We start from the raw sequence: 21254 nt of genomic DNA on the forward strand, positions 1-21254 counted from the left end.
AGCTCGTTGTATTCTTGCAAGACAGGCTCATCTGTAGAAGGCGCTGTAGCTTAGTGGTTAAAGCGCCTGTCTTGTAAACAGGAGATCCTGGGTCCAAATCCCAGCAGGAAACGTTATAACCAGGAGGGAACGTTCCCTAAACGTTAGTGTTTGGTTCGAACTAACCTTTAGAGAACCAAAAACTAACGTTCTCTAAACGTTCTGTGTTAGTGGGGTAATTATCGCTGTCAAAAGGTATGGTGTTATGTCTGACAATGATACTCAATACAGGAAACATGACAATGCATAATATTTTTTTTTATTCTTCAGGTTTGTCTTTTTGTCGTTAATGGCCAGAAGTGAACAGTTCCTTTCTGCCTTTGACCGACATATTTCGGCTTGTTTGTCCAGCCCCTGAGTATGAACAGCAGAGCAGAGGGGCGCAGTGGAAGCGTGCTGGGCCCATAACCCAGAGGTCGATGGATCGAAACCAACCTCTGCTAATCCTTATACTTTGCACCAGCAGTAAATATATTTCCAGTCTGTTGTTTAACACAGCGTCTGTTGCTGCTAGTGTCTGAAGTGAAATGTCTCCGCCGGCTGAAGAGTTAACTTAATAGTTTGTCAAGTTAATTTCTTCCATAAATATAGAAACTACAGTGCTCATACCTGCTGTAACACCCATTCAAACTGGAGCATAAAACAATAAAGACATTACACTACAGTTAATAAATACTGTAAATAGAAACATGTACGTTTAAAGTGCTTGTTGTGCTGTCTACCAGTCAGATTACCACAGGAGGTAATATCTTCTGCAGTCTTTTAAAGACTCTACCATAATACCTGCTGGAGATGCCAGGTCCTCATACATGTAAAGCATGAGCTCTACCACTGAGCTACATCCCCTGAAGATTTTCAGAGTTTTTTTTACTTTTTTCTGAGATAGACTTAGACTTATCTTTATTAATCCTTTTGGGATGACTCTCGCAAGGAAATTGAAATATGTTGTGTATAGCTTTAAAACCTTAAAACCTTAAAACCTGTAAATGGCTGGAAATCAAACCTGGGCAAAATGATTGAACTGCTATACAACGTTCACTGCAAATCTTGTACCACAGACTGAAAAGACATACTTTGGTGGAGACTGGTGGCTTCTAGTACCTGTGAGATAACACAATATTGCTCACAAAGGTACATCTGCAATTCGGTAATGTGTGATTTACCATATTGTGTCATTGGTTTGCTGCCAATCTTAAAGAATGCCTCTCGTTGTCAGCAGGATTTGAACCTGCGCAGGGAGACCCCAATGTATTTCAAGCCCATCGCCTTAACCACTCGGCCACGACAACCTGAAATCCAGCGGTATACCTGTTTGCACATACGTTCATAAACTTTTCAGTTGGTTACTAGTAGTTACCAGACACGGGCAAATTGCAAATCGTAGTGCACTGCCTGTGTCTGTGGATCCTCGTGGAGGCAGCTTGATTGATTGATATGCTCTCTTATTTGTACCATAACAGAGATCTAATATTTTATCAAATTGGGTTGGGCAAGTAACCTTTCTGGTTACTTCTTGACAAATAAAGCAAGTAGCTACACAATGAAAACTACTGCGATGGCTGGGAATCGAATCCAGGTCAACTGCTTGGAAGGCAGCTATGCTCACCACTATACCACCATCACTGGACAGTGCAATTGGTGTCCTTAAAGGTTGGATTTTTCCTTTTCGTTAAATTAAGGCATTAAGATCAATTACCAAACAATGATTTTTTTAATTCCTCTTTTTAGTCAACTTGGGTTCCTAAACACATGCACACCACTGTATGCATGTATACCTGCATGCATTTAAAAATGTAGGCTTAAAAAAAAAAACAGAGCCGTATTGACACAAAAAAGAATTTGACAGCAGAAAGCACCATTTTAAGGACACACAGTAGACCTACAATGAAATTGTAATTGCATTGCTTTGAAAATAGTAAGAACCTTCTTCATCACAAACCTGATGGTGCAGTACTTGATCCACATGGATCCACTTGCTGTCCCTCTGGCTGTTCCTCTCTCTGTCCCATTTATGTTTCTTCATCCACCTCACCCTCTTCTTCATCCTCCTCACCCTCTGGAATATCCCTCTCTGTGTCAGAGCCCTCACTTTGGTCACATGCCCTCTCTCCAAACTCCCAAGAGAGGAGACCTGGGTGAAATATGTAATGTTAATGTTGTGTATGGCTTCAAAAAGTGGTGCTATACCTGTTTGCAGTGTTCATAACCTATTCAATTGGATTAGTAATACCAGACACGGGCAAAGTGCATATTGTAGTCCACTGCCTGTGTCTGTGGATCCTCGTGGATGCAGCTTGATTGATTGATATGCTCCCTTGTTTGAACCATAAAAGAGATCTAATGTTTTATCAAATCAGGTAAAAGAACTCCACAGTGGCCCCAGGGATTGATTAAATTTGTTGAGAAATATTGTAAGGAGAGGCTGTCTTGGTTGACACACCTCTTCAACATTGCGTGGAGGTCTGTGGCAGTGCCTAAGGAGTGGCAGACCAGGGTGGTGGTTCCCCTCTTCAAGAAGAATGGCATCTGCCCATTACAGGAGTATCACACTGCTCAGCCTCCTTGGTAAACTCTACTCCAAGGTGCTGGAAAGTCAGGTTTAGCTAATCCTCAGCAAGGAGTGTGCCAATGTATGTAACATTTCAGCAAATGGCAGTGGTGGGATTTGAACCCACGCCTCCAAAGAGACTAGAGCTTAATCCAGCGCCTTAGACCGCTCGGCCACACTACCTGCAAATATCACTTCCCCAAAATAAAATACAGTGACTTGCTGGTGGTCAACCACTTGCTCAAGCACATGAATGGAAGTTGTGATTCTATGGTTATTTCTGAGATCAACATTCTCAGACAGGTGTTTTATAATCAATAGGTTAAAAGGGAAACGCATTTGCTCTATAAGTAGACTTCCAGAGTATTTGCATAACAAAGGCACAAGATTGGACGTTGTGATACAATGTGGTTGTCAGATGTGCCTTCATGAGAAATATTGTGTTATCTCCAGGCCCGGCCCTAAACAATTTGGTGCCCTAGGCAAGATTTTAGGTGGCGCCCCTTTGCATCACTGTACAGTACTTGCATGTCTGCTAGTGTACATATACTCACAAGAAACTAAAAAGATTTGTCTTGGACATTTTTTATTTACATAAAACAATATTCACATTAAAAAAACTTAAAAATAATTAAAGAAACAAAACAAATGAACTCAATATCTGAAATACAATATAAATAGCTTATATAAGTATTAAATTAAAATACTACCAAAAAAGTTTAAACAAGTGACATTAACGTAAATACAATATAAATAACCTATAGAAATTATTACACTTCCATGTTGCCATGTGAGCATTATGCTCCTGGCTATCCTCATGGACCTTGAGCAAGTGACTTGCATTTTTCCAGTCCTTTAGTCCTTCCCTGTTAAGTTTGTACTCTCTTTTAGAGAAATGTTTGCAACAGAAGCAGTGCAAGCTATGGTCTTTTGTAGAGTACATAAGCCAGCTTCTTCTGACTTTTTCTCCATTGATTAAGAGTCTGTTAAAATAGTCATGCTGACACCTTCGTCCGTCTTTTGTTTTAGGGAATGTAAAGCTATTTTCTACTTGAAATGGACCTCTGTAAACCAACTCTGTTCGTACCTTATCAGTTAACGGATGTGGCCAGTCAGCCCGGTCTACTGGAGCAACAGGAGGGGCACTTGATGCTGCTTCTTCAGTGCTGGGTGGTGCTGCTGAGGCGAGATGATTTGCAGGGGTTTGACTGAGAAACCTCAGCAGTGCATCTGTAGACAGAAGAGGAATATGTGACCCCAGTCTAATAATAAACATTATTTCAAGAATAAAGTAAAATTAAATTAAATAATATAAACAAAAAAGAGATGCATGCATGATGTACACTATTGTTTATAATATACAATATACATTTTGGATTACAAAAATTATTACTGTAATTTATTGTTATTAAAGTGAAATGCTAATTAGAATAATGCAATGGATCGGTAAACTGCAGAATAATATACTATAGCATGTGGGAATGCTAACTTTGCTGTAACATTAATGATGTACACTTTAACACTAACATAGTAACATAGTAACCCTTCCATAACATTAACTGGTGTTAAAACTAACAGATAGCGCTCGCTATTTATTGATTAGCCAACTATGTCATGCTAACGGCTAATGCTATTATCGATCATTGTTCTGCAACAGCAAAATAATATCATTATCATCATCACCTTTACTGTAACATTACCTCTGTCTTTGTCACGTTTTTCCTCCTCTTCTTTTCTTTTTTTCCTCCCCTGGGCACCAGACAGTTTAGGACGCTTTGACATTATGAGATTTAGATGCAGGTAAAGGAAGTCGGGCTTGTTTTTTTAATTAAGGTGACGTTATACAGGTACAGGTACAGGTACAGCACAGGCCGGGCGCCCCATGGTGGTTTGCGCCCTTAGCATTTGCCTATACTGCCTAAGCCACAGGCCGGCCCTGATGGTGCTGATATGATTGTAGAAGCTGATTACACAATACTTAGCCTTTATTATTAGACTCCTGGTCCATAAAACAAAAACTAAATAAAAAGACAAATACACAAGAACAGGCACCAATTAAAGATGGCCGCTCTACCAGTAATCCCATCAGGGGACTGGTATCACAAAGCACCGGACCTCGGGCCAGTCTCTGCGTCGAGGCATAAACCTCAAAATACACGTGTGCCCGCTCTCCCCCCATGATCCACCCCGGCCACAGACCAATCCAGTTCTACATCAGATTCCTCAGTAAAGCAGAGCATGGAATAACTCCTTCTGGACAGAACTACACCTGCACTACACCACCTGGGTTTCCTGAGTAGAAGACACCAGCCGTCATTAGAAGGGACCCACACATACACGTATATATATATATATATATATATATATATATATATATATATATATATATATATATATATACAGCCGTCATTAGCATAGACCCGCAGCTTATTGGAGCTCGTCTTTTGGAACTTGAACCACAAGGCAGCAGGGTAAAAAGCAGAATAATATGGTTTAAAGAGGTTTATCTCGACAGTGTCAGAACACCAGGAGGACTTCCAGGCGACCATGTTACACACACACACACACACGTACACACATATACACTCTCACACACACCCACATACATTATCACGTACACACACACAAGCACACACAGAAACATATATACACACATACAAAGACACACACAGACGCATACACACACACACAGACAAACACACACACATACAGTCTCACTCACACACATACACTATTGAGGTCATAAGTGTGATTTGGAATTGAATGTGCAGCCTTCCCATTGTATTTATGTTATGGAATTAAAAGTTATTCTAAGGATGATTTTGAGCATTATTCACTGTTTTATTCACTATTAATCTGAACATAACTGTGTGTGTCAGTCCCTCCAGCATTTCGCAATGTCGTAATTGTACAATTCACACAAATTCAACCAATCACCGTGACTTTGGTGCGACCCCCAATTTTGACCAATCACTGGAACTTTTCTGTAAATTTGACCAAGAACCGGAATCTTCCGCGACTTCAACAAATCCCAGCAGTCCCACGCGCCAGTCTTGTCTCAGTATGTGACACATGAGGGATGCAGGAAAAACTGGAGAAGAGGCGTACAGGATGACCTAAACTGAGAACAGCTTCACTCATTGTAAGTGCAATGATACGTTAAGGGTAACAAATACTTTATCAAACCATAGGAATGTGTCCGAGGCCAGGTGAGGAATTAACGTAAAGATAAACAAGCCACAGACACATATGTTCAAATTTGATTAATTCAACAAATTGTCTTAAATCCTCCAGCCAGTTTCTTATTACGCCAACATTTGCAGCATCCTGAGCCTTTTTCAGAAGGTTAGTACAAAACCTTAGCCTAGAGTAAAGTTATTTTTAAACATAAAAAAAGACATTGCAACTTTTATTGCAAGACAAAAAAGCTATACAAAAGCTCCCGCGAAAAAAATCTGGCATTTTTGACTGCAATTCTCACAAAAAAAAAAAAAAAGGCCCAAAAATTCTGGAAGGACTAATGTCTCCGTCTGCTGAAAAGTAGGCTTAGGCTGAGTGCACAATGTGATCTTTTGCAGGTCTCTGGTCCTGTGCACTTCCATGTGTTGGAAAGCTCAATGTTACCATTACATGAGGTAGTTTGCAGCTGCTGGTTGTATGATTGTGTATTTGTGGTGGGCTTTGTATGTGTGCAGGGGTTTTGGTGGGTCTTTACATGTGCTCATCTTCTGTAAAGCACAATAGCGCTCTATTGGACCACCAGGTCAAAATGGACCTAGGAAAACCAAACACTATGTATTTAAAGCCCTAAAATTCAATGAAATCAGTAATTTTACTAGCAAAGATCATTGATAAACACCCATGTTATTTTTGGTTAATAGAAACTAATTTCTGATAAAAGAAACTTAAGTCAAATTTGACCCCAAGACAAAAATGAAAAACAAGTTTTAAACTAAAAAAAGACTCAAGCATACTAGTGGGTACTTGCCATGCTGACTGTTTTAGTTCATCTAAACTGCAACAGTGTTGATCCCAAAGTGATCACCTTTTCCTGCAATTGTTTTAGTTTGGAGGCATGCATAAAGTAATGGCAAAGGGAAACCATTGTGCTTCCTGGCAGATGAAATCATTCATTGCATAGAATTAATCAGAGAAGTATGGTAAAATCAGTTCAGTTTAATATCACCACAGATATAAATAGATACATGCAGAAACATGTCAAAGGCGCATCTGGTTGGCGGCCTGGTCGCCCAGCGTCTGGTTGGCGGCCTGGTCGCCCAGCGTCTGGTTGGCAGCCTGGTCGCCCAGCGTCTGGTTGGCAGCCTGGTCGCCCAGCGTCTGGTTGGCAGCCTGGTCGCCCAGCGTCTGGTTGGCAGCCTGGTCGCCCAGCGTCTGGTTGGCAGCCTGGTCGCCCAGCGTCTGGTTGGCAGCCTGGTCGCCCAGCGTCTGGGCAGCCTGGTCGCCCAGCGTCTGGTTGGCAGCCTGGTCGCCAGCGTCTGGTTGGCAGCCTGGTCGCCCAGCGTCTGGTTGGCAGCCTGGTCGCCCAGCGTCTGGTTGGCAGCCTGGTCGCCCAGCGTCTGGTTGGCAGCCTGGTCGCCCAGCGTCTGGTTGGCAGCCTGGTCGCCCAGCGTCTGGTTGGCAGCCTGGTCGCCCAGCGTCTGGTTGGCAGCCTGGTCGCCCAGCGTCTGGTTGGCAGCCTGGTCGCCCAGCGTCTGGTTGGCAGCCTGGTCGCCCAGCGTCTGGTTGGCAGCCTGGTCGCCCAGCGTCTGGTTGGCAGCCTGGTCGCCCAGCGTCTGGTTGGCAGCCTGGTCGCCCAGCGTCTGGTTGGCAGCCTGGTCGCCCAGCGTCTGGTTGGCAGCCTGGTCGCCCAGCGTCTGGTTGGCAGCCTGGTCGCCCAGCGTCTGGTTGGCAGCCTGGTCGCCCAGCGTCTGGTTGGCAGCCTGGTCGCCCAGCGTCTGGTTGGCAGCCTGGTCGCCCAGCGTCTGGTTGGCAGCCTGGTCGCCCAGCGTCTGGTTGGCAGCCTGGTCGCCCAGCGTCTGGTTGGCAGCCTGGTCGCCCAGCGTCTGGTTGGCAGCCTGGTCGCCCAGCGTCTGGTTGGCAGCCTGGTCGCCCAGCGTCTGGTTGGCAGCCTGGTCGCCCAGCGTCTGGTTGGCAGCCTGGTCGCCCAGCGTCTGGTTGGCAGCCTGGTCGCCCAGCGTCTGGTTGGCAGCCTGGTCGCCCAGCGTCTGGTTGGCAGCCTGGTCGCCCAGCGTCTGGTTGGCAGCCTGGTCGCCCAGCGTCTGGTTGGCAGCCTGGTCGCCCAGCGTCTGGTTGGCAGCCTGGTCGCCCAGCGTCTGGTTGGCAGCCTGGTCGCCCAGCGTCTGGTTGGCAGCCTGGTCGCCCAGCGTCTGGTTGGCAGCCTGGTCGCCCAGCGTCTGGTTGGCAGCCTGGTCGCCCAGCGTCTGGTTGGCAGCCTGGTCGCCCAGCGTCTGGTTGGCAGCCTGGTCGCCCAGCGTCTGGTTGGCAGCCTGGTCGCCCAGCGTCTGGTTGGCAGCCTGGTCGCCCAGCGTCTGGTTGGCAGCCTGGTCGCCCAGCGTCTGGTTGGCAGCCTGGTCGCCCAGCGTCTGGTTGGCAGCCTGGTCGCCCAGCGTCTGGTTGGCAGCCTGGTCGCCCAGCGTCTGGTTGGCAGCCTGGTCGCCCAGCGTCTGGTTGGCAGCCTGGTCGCCCAGCGTCTGGTTGGCAGCCTGGTCGCCCAGCGTCTGGTTGGCAGCCTGGTCGCCCAGCGTCTGGTTGGCAGCCTGGTCGCCCAGCGTCTGGTTGGCAGCCTGGTCGCCCAGCGTCTGGTTGGCAGCCTGGTCGCCCAGCGTCTGGTTGGCAGCCTGGTCGCCCAGCGTCTGGTTGGCAGCCTGGTCGCCCAGCGTCTGGTTGGCAGCCTGGTCGCCCAGCGTCTGGTTGGCAGCCTGGTCGCCCAGCGTCTGGTTGGCAGCCTGGTCGCCCAGCGTCTGGTTGGCAGCCTGGTCGCCCAGCGTCTGGTTGGCAGCCTGGTCGCCCAGCGTCTGGTTGGCAGCCTGGTCGCCCAGCGTCTGGTTGGCAGCCTGGTCGCCCAGCGTCTGGTTGGCAGCCTGGTCGCCCAGCGTCTGGTTGGCAGCCTGGTCGCCCAGCGTCTGGTTGGCAGCCTGGTCGCCCAGCGTCTGGTTGGCAGCCTGGTCGCCCAGCGTCTGGTTGGCAGCCTGGTCGCCCAGCGTCTGGTTGGCAGCCTGGTCGCCCAGCGTCTGGTTGGCAGCCTGGTCCCAGCGTCTGGTTGGCAGCCTGGTCGCCCAGCGTTGGTTGGCAGCCTGGTCGCCCAGCGTCTGGTTGGCAGCCTGGTCGCCCAGCGTCTGGTTGGCAGCCTGGTCGCCCAGCGTCTGGTTGGCAGCCTGGTCGCCCAGCGTCTGGTTGGCAGCCTGGTCGCCCAGCGTCTGGTTGGCAGCCTGGTCGCCCAGCGTCTGGTTGGCAGCCTGGTCGCCCAGCGTCTGGTTGGCAGCCTGGTCGCCCAGCGTCTGGTTGGCAGCCTGGTCGCCCAGCGTCTGGTTGGCAGCCTGGTCGCCCAGCGTCTGGTTGGCAGCCTGGTCGCCCAGCGTCTGGTTGGCAGCCTGGTCGCCCAGCGTCTGGTTGGCAGCCTGGTCGCCCAGCGTCTGGTTGGCAGCCTGGTCGCCCAGCGTCTGGTTGGCAGCCTGGTCGCCCAGCGTCTGGTTGGCAGCCTGGTCGCCAGCGTCTGGTTGGCAGCCTGGTCGCCCAGCGTCTGGTTGGCAGCCTGGTCGCCCAGCGTCTGGTTGGCAGCCTGGTCGCCCAGCGTCTGGTTGGCAGCCTGGTCGCCCAGCGTCTGGTTGGCAGCCTGGTCGCCCAGCGTCTGGTTGGCAGCCTGGTCGCCCAGCGTCTGGTTGGCAGCCTGGTCGCCCAGCGTCTGGTTGGCAGCCTGGTCGCCCAGCGTCTGGTTGGCAGCCTGGTCGCCCAGCGTCTGGTTGGCAGCCTGGTCGCCCAGCGTCTGGTTGGCAGCCTGGTCGCCCAGCGTCTGGTTGGCAGCCTGGTCGCCCAGCGTCTGGTTGGCAGCCTGGTCGCCCAGCGTCTGGTTGGCAGCCTGGTCGCCCAGCGTCTGGTTGGCAGCCTGGTCGCCCAGCGTCTGGTTGGCAGCCTGGTCGCCCAGCGTCTGGTTGGCAGCCTGGTCGCCCAGCGTCTGGTTGGCAGCCTGGTCGCCCAGCGTCTGGTTGGCAGCCTGGTCGCCCAGCGTCAGGCTGCCAACCAGGCAGGTTTGGAGCTGATTGGGTCCGTTCAGGGGAACATCTGCAAGTTTTTGAATAGCTGCCTCAGCTTCCACTTCATTGGTTTCCAGTTGTGCTGAAAAAAACATAGAAATTGTTAAGTTCCCACTATCCTTTACGTTAATACTGTAAAGAATTTACCATTAAGGCTTCTTTGTTTTTTAAGTAAATGAATTATTAAGACGTCTTTCTAAGACTTGAGAGCCCCAAAATACTTCATTGGTAATTAGGCCAGTGGAGTTGGTTAACAACATGGAAGAATCTGTAAGGAGATTAAGCGAGCACAGCAGTTGTGTTCTCATGGCGCATTTACTTGGTTTGGGAAATTCCACGATCTCTACAGAGCTACCTTAGCTTAAGTTGGCTGACTGACTATATAAATGAATAATTTGAGAAGCCAGCTGTATACCCACATTGTATGGTCAAAATAGCTTAAATTAAACATGGGTTGAATCCCCATTCCAAAAGCCAGACAACTTAACCTTAATTTACTACATTGTGCCACAAAGAACCTCAGCTGTAAGTACAATTGCAGCATTTTCCCCAAGAGGGTTTCACAGAACCTGCTCACCTTCTTTAGCGGCTTGGATCAACTTGGACTCCATTGACTGGTGAAGTGCGAAGGCCCTCTTCATGGAGATATCATTGGGAGACACATCTGTAGTACAAAAGAAATTCAGTTAGTGTCCGTAAGTAGCTCTTGAAAGATTCTGTCACTAACGTTCTTACCTCTAATCATTCTCCTCTGCAGCGCATCATCATGTCTTTCATTTGTGCCGCCAACTGGCAAACTCAAGCCTAAGGACAATACAACTGCTGTTAATCAAATGTTTCTGCTGTTTGACGCCACATATCATGAACTTGTTCCAGCTAAATTTAATTTCAGTAATTGAGTAATTTACCCTACTCTTTACATTTGCTGTACTCCACTACATAATTGAACACAAGCGTTAAACAGAAGAAATGTAACAACCTTTGTTAATCCAAACAGTCAGCACACAAACAACAAAGACCCATACAGCTGCCATCACTCCAGTTACCAAGAGAAACTGGTTCCTGTGCTACATGCCAGGTTAAAAACCATCATGCAGGTAGCACAGCTGTTGCTGATCAGCTCTGATTGGCTCTCTCTGCAGAGTCAGGGCTAGTTGAGTGAATCTCAGTGAAGCCCATGAAAAATGGGAATTTGGAAGCAAGGGACAATTATAGACGATATTGGAAAGAAAGTCCAGGAAGTTGTGTTTTTTACAAGAAAGAAAGTAATTGCTGTTTGTCTGAACACTGTTAGACTTTTTTTTGTAAATTTGCATTAACTTACTGGCAACGTGCTGTAACTTCCTAATTACACTATCATAACTGTACATGTTTTTTACAGTATAATACCCTTACTGTAACTTAGTTTTACAGTAGTAAAAATATCCTTAGTTTTACTGATGAAAGAACTCCACAATGGCAAAGCCCCAGGGATTGAATAAATCCGTTGAGAAATATTGTAAGGAGAGGCTGTCTTGGTTGACACACCTCTTCAACATTGCGTGGAGGTCTGTGGCAGTGCCTAAGGAGTGGCAGACCAGGGTGGTTGCTCCCCTCTTCAAGAAGAATGGCATCTGCCCCTTACAGGAGTATCACACTGCTCAGGCTCCTTGGTAAACTCTACTCCAAGGTGCTGGAAAGGAGGGTTTAGCCAATCCTCAGCAAGGAGTGTGCCAATGTACGTAACATTTCAGCAAATGGCAGTGGTGGGATTTGAACCTACGCCTCTAGAGAGACCGGAGCCTAAATCCAGCGCCTTAGACCGCTCGGTCACAGTACCTGCAAATAGCATTTCCCCAAATCGTGACAAACACAAGGAACGTAACTAACAGTATGCTTGTTAATGTTATTGGAACAAAACGTTTGCAAGGGAAAAGCCAATACTTACATACTAAAAAATGTTGTCACTCTTTGTCATTTATCTCTGGCATTGTTGATTTTAGAATATTGTAACCAGCATTAAGTGAGGTTTAGGTCTGTGTGACTATGGGCTGAGCATTTACCTGGGCTGAATTTGTGAACATCTTCTTTTGCATATTCACTGTAAAGAGCCATTACTCCTCCAACTGCCAACTATTGTTCCAGAGACAATAGGATATACAGTTTTAGATTGCAAGGTAACTGTCCAAGACCAAAGACTTCAATGAAATACCTCAAGTGATCAAAACAGTTTGTCAAAATGGGAAAGTTCATGTTTTTTGATTAGAAATTTGAGCACAGTTGTTCATCTACCATTCAAAAATAAAAGTACAATCATGAAACACATATAACTTAGATTTCCTAACTACAGCTCTGATTTAAGACAGGCCAATGTCAGAGATCGTACAGATCTTTCTGCAGACCTTCACCAGCTAAATACCAATTCCCATACCGGGAGTTGAACCCGGGCCACCTGGGTGAAAACCAGGAATCCTAACCGCTAGACCATATGGGACTGACTCAGAGGTGGGTAGTAACGAGTTACATTTACTCCGTTACATTTACTTGAGTAAGTTTTTGAAAAAATTGTACTTCTAGGAGTAGTTTTAAATCACTATACTTTTACTTTTACTTGAGTAGATTAGTGAAGAATAAACTGTACTCTTACTCCGCTACATTAGGCTCCAATGAGCTCGTTACTCGTTACTACGCGTCATTGTTTTTACCCCCGCGTACGTCTCATTTTGTTTTATTTTGACAGAGAGAGAGAGTCTTCCGCCGAAGGCTCTACCACGTGATTGTGCTTAACCAATTACACGTCGTTGTGCAATCACGTGACCATAGTCGTTTCAACATTGGTACAGGTTAGCTTTACTGTCGTAGCAAAGCAAAGACGTCATACTCAAACGTCGCCAAGGCAACGCAGACCCCCCCCCGCCTCATAGTGAAAGCATGTTTACCATAGACATATAATATAATATATACTCTTTATATGTCTATGATGGTTACCTTTTAAGAAAAGTGTGAAACAGCAGCTACGTTATGCGGTGTGTTCAGGGTCGACCAAAACAAACGGACATGTGAGCGTTCAACAACTCATCATCTAACCTGAGGAGACGTAGCGGTGGTTTTAGTTTTTGCTGTGGAGAGGTGGATGTTTGTCTTTTAGGTTACATACAGTATGTTTTACACATGCAGTATCCATCCTAATTTGATGTGACAAGTCTCTCAAGTAAGCTATTTTGTAATTAATAAATTAATTTAAATTTATTTTATTGATTGGATGAACTATAATTTGCCTAAAGATAATTATTTTGTATTTTTGTCGGTCTGATTGATGCTTGTGTTAAGAAATAAATCAGACGTTACTCAACAGTTACTCACTACTTGAGTAGTTTTTTCATCAAGTACTTTTTTACTCTTACTCAAGTAATTATTTGGATGACTACTTTTACTTTTACTTGAGTCATATTATTCTGAAGTAACAGTACTTTTACTTGAGTACAATTTTTGGCTACTCTACCCACCTCTGGACTGACCACATATTAATAACAGGGATTTCATGAATGAATTCTTAGTCTGGCTGGAAACAGGCCTTCTCATGAACCTGAATGAAGAAGCTTCTTAAGTAAGTTTTATCTTGAAGCTTTTGAGTGGTCTTTAGGTTTTTATCTGCTTTAACTATTACCGGACAGCGGGGGCACGGAGCAGAGCAGAGCGGCCGTTAGGGAGGAATCCTCCTCCGTGTTCAGCTTCGTTTGGAACTGGCGGTAAAAAACTTAACGTCGGAACTTTATGACGAATAGAGATGTTGACAAGTTGATTTCTGTTACTAACAAACACAACTATAGTCAATAGAAAAAGAAAATATATATATGAAAAGCCGTCTTGGTTCATCTTTCCACTGTTCCTACAATCACCACTCTGGTCTGGTTGGAAACTAAAGGATCTAAACTAAATAACACTGTAACACGGTCTCTACAGCAACTGTATCATTCCCACTCTCACATCTCACTTATTATTATTTATTCATCATTCTCATTTTCTCACTGTTCATATGTTCATACTGTTCATACTGTTCATATTGTAATATAATAACATAATACTATTTTAACCCAGTACCCTTGCACTACGCACATTTAAATAATTGTATTGATCTCTTCATTGCACTCATGCCTCTATATTGTTTCTGTTTAGAGTATGTATAGGTATATGTCGAGGCATTACGGTAAGCGTACCTGACTCATTTCCGTTTCCTGTGCCTGTGTGTTGTTTGCGTTTTGGTAGCTCTGCTGCTCACGACATACCAGTTCAGTTTGTTAGATTTGCTATTACAGCGGCTAACTGTCCGCTAAAACATTATTTATAGCAGTTCTGCCTAAGCACTCACATATCTTCTCTTTTTTTTTTTTTGCGACTTTGTTAAATAACAGCTGTTTTAACGCTTGGTAGCTAACGCTACCGTACTTTAGCTTAGCTGCTAACGACTTTAACCTAGCAGTTAGTTATGTCGGCCCCCTCTCCGACTTTCTCCTGCTCGATGTGTGAGATGTTTAGTTACTCCTCTGCATTCTTTAGCGGTGATGGCGTGTGTAACAAGTGTAGTTTATTTTTGGACGTGGAGGCGAGGCTTAGTAAGTTAGAAGTCAGGATCCGCACCATGACAGATCAGTCGTCAGTTACTGTAGCTAACCCCCCCCCGGTAGTCGGCACGGGCCGGCCTGAGTTAGCCTCTGGTAGCCGTTCCTCGCGAACTCCGGATCAGCCAGGACATAGTGCGTGGGTTACTGTGCGACGAGGACGAGAAGAGACAGTCGTAAGCTTTCCAAGACGTCGGACCGCCACCAGCCTGTTAGCGTTTCTAACAGATTTTCCCCACTCAGCAACCCCCCGCTGAGAAACCAACTCTGATTATCGGCAGCTCCATTCTGAGAAACGTGAAGTTAGCGAAGCCGGCGGCCGTAGTTAAGTGCATCCCGGGGGCTAGAGCGGGCGACGTTGAGTCTTATCTGAAACTGCTGGCTAAGGATAAACGTAAATACAGCAAGATTGTTATTCACGTTGGCGTTAATGACTCCCGGTTACGGCAATCGGAGGTTACTAAGATTAATGTTGAATCGGTGTGTACATTCGCGAAGTCAATGTCGGACACCGTAGTTTTCTCTGGACCCCTGCCAAATCTAACCAGCGATGACATGTATAGCCGCATGTCGTCATTTCGCCGCTGGCTATCGAGGTGGTGTCCAGATAATGATGTGGGCTTTGTGGATCACTGGCAGTCTTTCTGGGGAGGAACTGGTCTGATTCGGAGAGACGGCATTCATCCCACTTGGGCTGGAGCAGCTCTCATTTCTAGAAACATTGACAAGTTTATTGGTGGACCTAATCCTTGACAATCCGTAGTTGGGACCAGGAGGCAGAGTCCCAGTCTAACACACTTCTCTGCTCCTTTATTCCAGGTGTTACCTAGTAAAAATCCCATAGTGACGGTGTCTGCCCCCCGACCATTAAAATTATTTAAATCAAAGGTAAACAGAAGAGGAGCTGTGCATGAAAACCTCATAAAAATTAAAACCACAAGTGCAATAGTTCAAAAGAATAGGAGAATTAAATGTGGACTCTTAAACATCAGATCTCTCTCTTCTAAAGGTGTACTAGTAAATGAATTGATATCAGATTCTAATATTGATTTATTTTGTCTTACTGAAACCTGGCTGGGTGATGGAGAATATGTTAGTCTAAATGAATCCACCCCCCCCAGTCATATTAATACTCACATTCCTCGAGGCACAGGCCGAGGAGGTGGAGTTGCAGCTATCTTTGATTCTAGTCTACTAATCAGCTCTAAACCTAAACTAAATTATAACTCATTTGAAAGTCTTGTTCTTAGTCTTTCACACCCAAGTTGGAAATCAATGCAACCAGTTCTATTTGTTATAGTGTACCGAGCACCTGGTCCATACTCTGAATTCTTATCCGAATTTGCAGAGTTTTTGTCAAACTTAGTGCTAAAAACGGACAAAGTTATTATTGTAGGGGATTTTAATATTCATGTGGACGATGAGAATGATAGCCTTAGCACTGCGTTTATCTCTCTATTAGATTCTATTGGCTTCTCTCAAAGTGTACATAAACCGACTCACCGTTTTAACCACACCCTCGATCTTGTTCTGGTCTATGGTGTTGAAATTAAACATTTAATAGTGTTCCCACAGAATCCCTTCCTATCTGACCACTGTTTGATAACTTTTGAGTTTATACTGCTGAACTACACGCCATTAGGCAAAACATCCTATACAAGATGTCTATCTGATAGTGCTGTAGCTAAATTTAAGGATGCGATTCCGTTAGCATTTAATTCATTACCAAGTCCCAAAGTAACGGAGGACTCCTATGCTATTAGTCCCTCCCAAATCGATCATTTTGTTGATAGTGCAGCAGGCTCGCTACGAATGACTCTAGACTCTGTTGCCCCTCTAAAAAAGAAGATAATAAAACAAAGACGGTTAGCTCCCTGGTATAACACTGAAACTCGCAAATTAAAGCAAATATCGCGGAAACTTGAGAAGATCTGGCGCTCCACCAAACTGGAAAATTCTCGTTTAACCTGGCAAGATAGTCTTAAAACGTATAGGAAGGCCCTCCGTAATGCCAGAGCAGCGTACTACTCGTCATTAATGGAGGAAAATAGGAACAACCCCAGGTTTCTTTTCAGTACTGTAGCCAGGCTAACGGAAGGTCACAGCTCTACTGAGCCAAGTATTCCCATAGCTCTTAGTAGTAACGACTTTATGAGGTTCTTCAATGATAAAATTATAACTATTAGAAGCAAAATTCACCAAGACCTGCCTTTAACTGGCTTATCTCTAAACTCAGGAACCTTAGAAACAGCTGTAAAACCAGATACATGTTTTGACTGCTTTGCTTCACTTGATCTTTATCAATTTAATTCAATTATTTCTTCATCTAAACCATCAACCTGCCTCTTAGACCCTATCCCGACTAGGCTACTTAAAGAAGTTTTACCATTAGTCAACACTTCACTACTGAATATAACCAATTTGTCTTTATTAACAGGCTATGTACCACAGTACTATAAAGTAGCTGTAATTAAACTTCTTCTGAAAAAGCCAAACCTTGATCCAGATGTTTTAGCCAACTATAGACCTATATCCAACCTTCCATTTCTCTCTAAGATTCTTGAGAAAGCAGTCGCCAAACAGCTGTGCGACTTTCTGCATAGCAACAGCTTATTTGAGGATTTTCAGTCAGGATTTAGAGTTCATCATAGTACAGAGACAGCACTTGCATCAAACAAATGACTTATCTCTGATACCATTGACCATCATATCTTATTACAGAGACTGGAACATTTAATTGGCATTAAAGGGACTGCTCTAAGATGGTTTAAGTCTTATTTATCAGATCAATCTCAGTTTGTTCATGTTAACGATGAATCCTCCAAGTTGGAGTCCCACAAGGATCTGTGCCCTCTTCCTCTCCAGTGAGGATTCCCAGTCCCTCTCCATCCTCTGTCAGGACCCCAAGCCATGCCCAGTCTTCTGTGAGGACTCCCAGTCCCTCTCCATCCTCTGTCAGGACCCCAAGCATCGCCCCGTCTTCTGTGAGGACTCCCAGCCCTTCTCCATCCTCTGTGAGGACCCCAAGCCATGCCCAGTCTTCTGTGAGGACTCCCAGTCCCTCTCCATCCTCTGTGAGGACTCCCAGTCCCTCTTCATCCTCTGTGAGGACCTCAAACCAACATGGCAGAAGCCTGTGTAAGTACTGCAGTGTCTGTTCAGTGGCCAGGCTGTTGTGTAAGTTGTGCTTAGTGTAGCCTTTATTCATGCCATGCATTAATAATTTGTTGTTGTCTTCTTAACAGGGTGAACCCAGAGGAGTTCACCCAGCTACTGCTGGTGCTGCAGCTTCTTTCTGGTTGCCAGGAGAGATGCGGAAAAACATCCCCATCCAAGACCAGAGGTGGATTTCGAACACCATTTTCCACTCTGGCAAACTGCAGCAAGATTTGAAGCTGTGGTATGAACCCCCGGTCCCTGCACTCATATACCACCAGACACCGACACCAGATCGCTTTTTCACCCATCGGCTGACGGTGTGGATGCCCTACCACCTGTGGAAGGTGAGGGTAAACTCCACTGAGTGTGGGAAGCAGCTGACGGGCTACGGTGTCCACAAGAGGGCTGGGAAGGTCCTGGACATTGACAGGTATTACCTGATGGCAACAGAGACACTCAGATGCTCTGTGTGTTCTCTGAAGTAATTGTCAACCTCTCAGACTGTCTGGTGGACCAGAAAATGTTCCGGCTGATTCTGACCCACCAGTGAGTAAATCTTTTTTTTTTTTTTTTAATGTGTCGCCAGTAGTGTGTGTAATAAAGCGATCAACAGATTTCCACTGTCACCGTCAATTGTCGCATCGCCGGCCGAGTGTGAAAGCTTTAACAGGACTTCTATTAATATGTAACTAATCAGAGCTACATTTGCATTTCAGGCATGCCTGAACTGATGATGAATTATGTATGAAGCAAAAACTAGTAATGATAAACAAAAAATTCATAATGATGAAAAAAAATTACCTAATAGGTAACTAATGATTAATAAATGATGCATTGTGTGTAGTTATTATAAAGTGTTACTGTTGTGGGTAGATGTAGCCAGTAGTCAACACATGAAAACTATTCAGAATGAGTCAGAGTTGTGTTTCATAAGAAGATGGGATTTTTATTTGTTTTATTTTATTAAAGAGTACCATTTCCTTTAAATCGTACTTTAAATCATACCCTTCTGTCATCATTGATGGTTTTTTTCATACATTTAACCAATAATTTTCATATTAATTATTTATAATAAGATCTCCAATGCCTCTCAGAGTATAGGACTTCTGTATCTTTCCTCAGTGTGATCTCCTTGTAGGAGACAACTGAATTTGTTATGTCTTTGCATTTTCCCACCAAGGAGGGCTCTGCTGATTCATCTCTGAAATCAAAACGACAAGGAAGCAATTTCAAACAGCGGGGGTAAGTTAAAGTTTCAATTCGGTTGGATAAATTATTTAAATTGGACATTGAGATGGTTTGTGAGACAAATATTGACTGTGATTCAACTGAGGGATTCGGGGAAAGTTATCTTTTGTTTTGTAAAACTTTGGGTTGTTTCCTGTTTTGGGTTACAAAACAGGAAAGAAGAGAAGCTAGTTTTTTCCAATTCTTCTGGTCACACTTGGCACTATTTCACATCTTTTGTCTGGAGTTCTCTATTCTGTCAGGGCTTAACTCTATCTCCCCCATCTCATCTTTTTTCAGTGTCTTCTCCTTGTAGGAGACAACTGAATGTGTTATGACTTTGCATTTGTCCTCCAAGGACAAAGTTTTTTTTTCTTCTTCCTGCTTCTGGCGAGAGCGGTCGTGTTTTTCCTCCTCTCCCCTCTTATCTTAGCTTGGCTCCAATTCTAGTTGTCTACTTTGTTGTGTGGAACCTTTTCTCCTTTTCTCTTTGTCTCCTGGCTGCTGTTTTCCTGGAATATTCGACATGGAATTGATTAGCTGGTCACTCAGCGCTATTGACGAGATGTTTTCACCCAAGCATGCCTTACCGGGAGGGCTGATCTGCCCCAGTGGAACATTCCCTGCAGGCTACGCTCGTGATTCCTGGGAGAATTGACAAGCAGTCTGCCTGGACGCTCTCACTGTGGAAGACGTTATTTGGATAATTGGAATTCTGTTGGTGGGGCTCCTGATCATCGGAGTTGGGGTCTCCCTGACCTATCAGAAAATTGGTAAGACAGCCGCCAGCAAATTTACCCACAAGCTGTCTGGGGAACTTAAAGAGTGCTTACATGGAGTGATTGAGAGGATGAAGGTCTTACATCTGAGGGCTGACCAGTCCACTGAACTCTCAAAACATCTCAGACCGGTCTGGGGAATCGCAGAGGGCACTTCATGAACTGGATGCACGTGTGACGCTGAGGATGAGTGGAATTGATTGACAGACATTGATTTGGTCAAATTTCGCCAAATCAACCTAAATGGATTGAAATTGGGATCCATGCCCCCCTCCTTCACCTGAGCGGGTAAACAGACTGCAGCGGACTGCTATCTACTTCTGTGCAATGTCTTATCTCTTCATGCAAGGCCAAACGAACTGAACTAACAACTTGGACAGTCTGAGGCTTCATATCACACACACACACACACACACAACTCTCACTCCACACCATACATGCCCTCCTTTCACCATTTTCCTGACCGTCTGACCTTCATTTCTTAAAGTAATGATGGCCGCTCGTTTCTCTTCTCTTAGCTGATTGGTTCTTGCCATAATATGAATTCTAACAGTTGTCCAATGACTGTGGCTGTGTATCAACCTGGCTTCTGCACACAACTGATGGTCCCAACCCCATTAATAAGGAAGAAACTAAACTAATGAACCATGACAAGGCCCACCTGGGGGGGGGGACCATTTCAGGGACTACCTCATGCAGCTCATTGTGAGAACACCAAGGGTTAGCAGCGCTATCAAAAAAGCAAAGGGGGGGGGGGGGGGGGGGGGGGGTACTTGAAGGAACTAAAATATAAGACATGTTTTCAGGTATTTCTAATTTTTTGTTAAGTCCATAATTCCACATGTGTTCATTCATAGTTCTGATGCCTTCAGTGATAATCTACAATGGAAATAGTCATGAAGATAAAGGAATCGCATTGAATGAGAAGGTGGGTCCAAAATGTATCTGTGTGTGTGTGTATGTGTGTGTATTCTGATGGTGTGTGTCTCTTCCTATCTCCACAGTCTGATATAAAATCAGCTTCTCCATCTCTCTGAAGAGGAGATCTCAACACGTTAGGAGGACCAGGAGACCTGAAGACGGACGTGGTTCTGACAGGAAGCCGGACCGGAGACCTTCCTCATCTCTATCACCTGATGAACATGACTGAGTTCAGAAGGCTGCAGGAGAGAAGAGATGACGCCAGAGCACGATATAATGCTGGAGTGGTAGGAGCAGTAGCAGGAGGAGTAGGTGCAGCAGTAGTAATAGCACTCCTGTTCCTTACATCTTTCTTCACTGGGGGGGCTAGTTTAGCAATAGGAGTGTTAGCAGTAGTAGCAGGAGGAGCTGCAGGTAGAGCTGTAGTAGCAAGAGCAGGAGCAGCAGATCAAGCAGTAGCAGGAGCAGTAGCAGGAGGCGTGGGAGCTCTAGTAGGAATAGCACTCAAGGCACTCCTGGTCCTTGCAGCTCCATACACTGGGGTGGGAGGGGGGGGTGATTTAACAGCAGTAGGAGCATCAGTAGTAGCAGCAGGAGCTGTAGCAGGAATATTAGTATTAACAGCATTAGCCGGAGGAAGATGAGCTGTGGTTGCAAATAAAAACAATGAAAGATAACAGGGTAGCACTTTACATTCACCACAGTTATAAAC

At 45.4% G+C, this 21254-nt stretch overlaps 1 long non-coding RNA gene and 2 other non-coding genes across 3 annotated transcripts; all 3 read right to left on the reverse strand.

The window, feature by feature from the left end:
• Window positions 1-1246: 1246 nt before the first annotated feature.
• On the reverse strand, window positions 1247-1328 carry trnas-uga (transfer RNA serine (anticodon UGA)). The gene has a single exon. It is a non-coding gene; the product is annotated as a tRNA-Ser (tRNA).
• Window positions 1329-9907: 8579 nt separating this feature from the next.
• Window positions 9908-10630, reverse strand: LOC116675780 (uncharacterized). Its single transcript, XR_004328532.1, has 3 exons — window positions 10594-10630; window positions 10436-10522; window positions 9908-9940 (listed from the first exon to the last, which is right to left on the reverse strand). It is a non-coding gene; the product is annotated as an uncharacterized LOC116675780 (long non-coding RNA).
• A 1629-nt stretch (window positions 10631-12259) lies between these two features.
• On the reverse strand, window positions 12260-12331 carry trnae-uuc (transfer RNA glutamic acid (anticodon UUC)). The gene has a single exon. It is a non-coding gene; the product is annotated as a tRNA-Glu (tRNA).
• Between the last annotated feature and the right edge of the window lie 8923 nt (window positions 12332-21254).

Source organism: Etheostoma spectabile, unplaced genomic scaffold (genome assembly GCF_008692095.1).
Source record: "Etheostoma spectabile isolate EspeVRDwgs_2016 unplaced genomic scaffold, UIUC_Espe_1.0 scaffold00002259, whole genome shotgun sequence".
Lineage (NCBI taxonomy): Eukaryota > Metazoa > Chordata > Actinopteri > Perciformes > Percidae > Etheostoma > Etheostoma spectabile.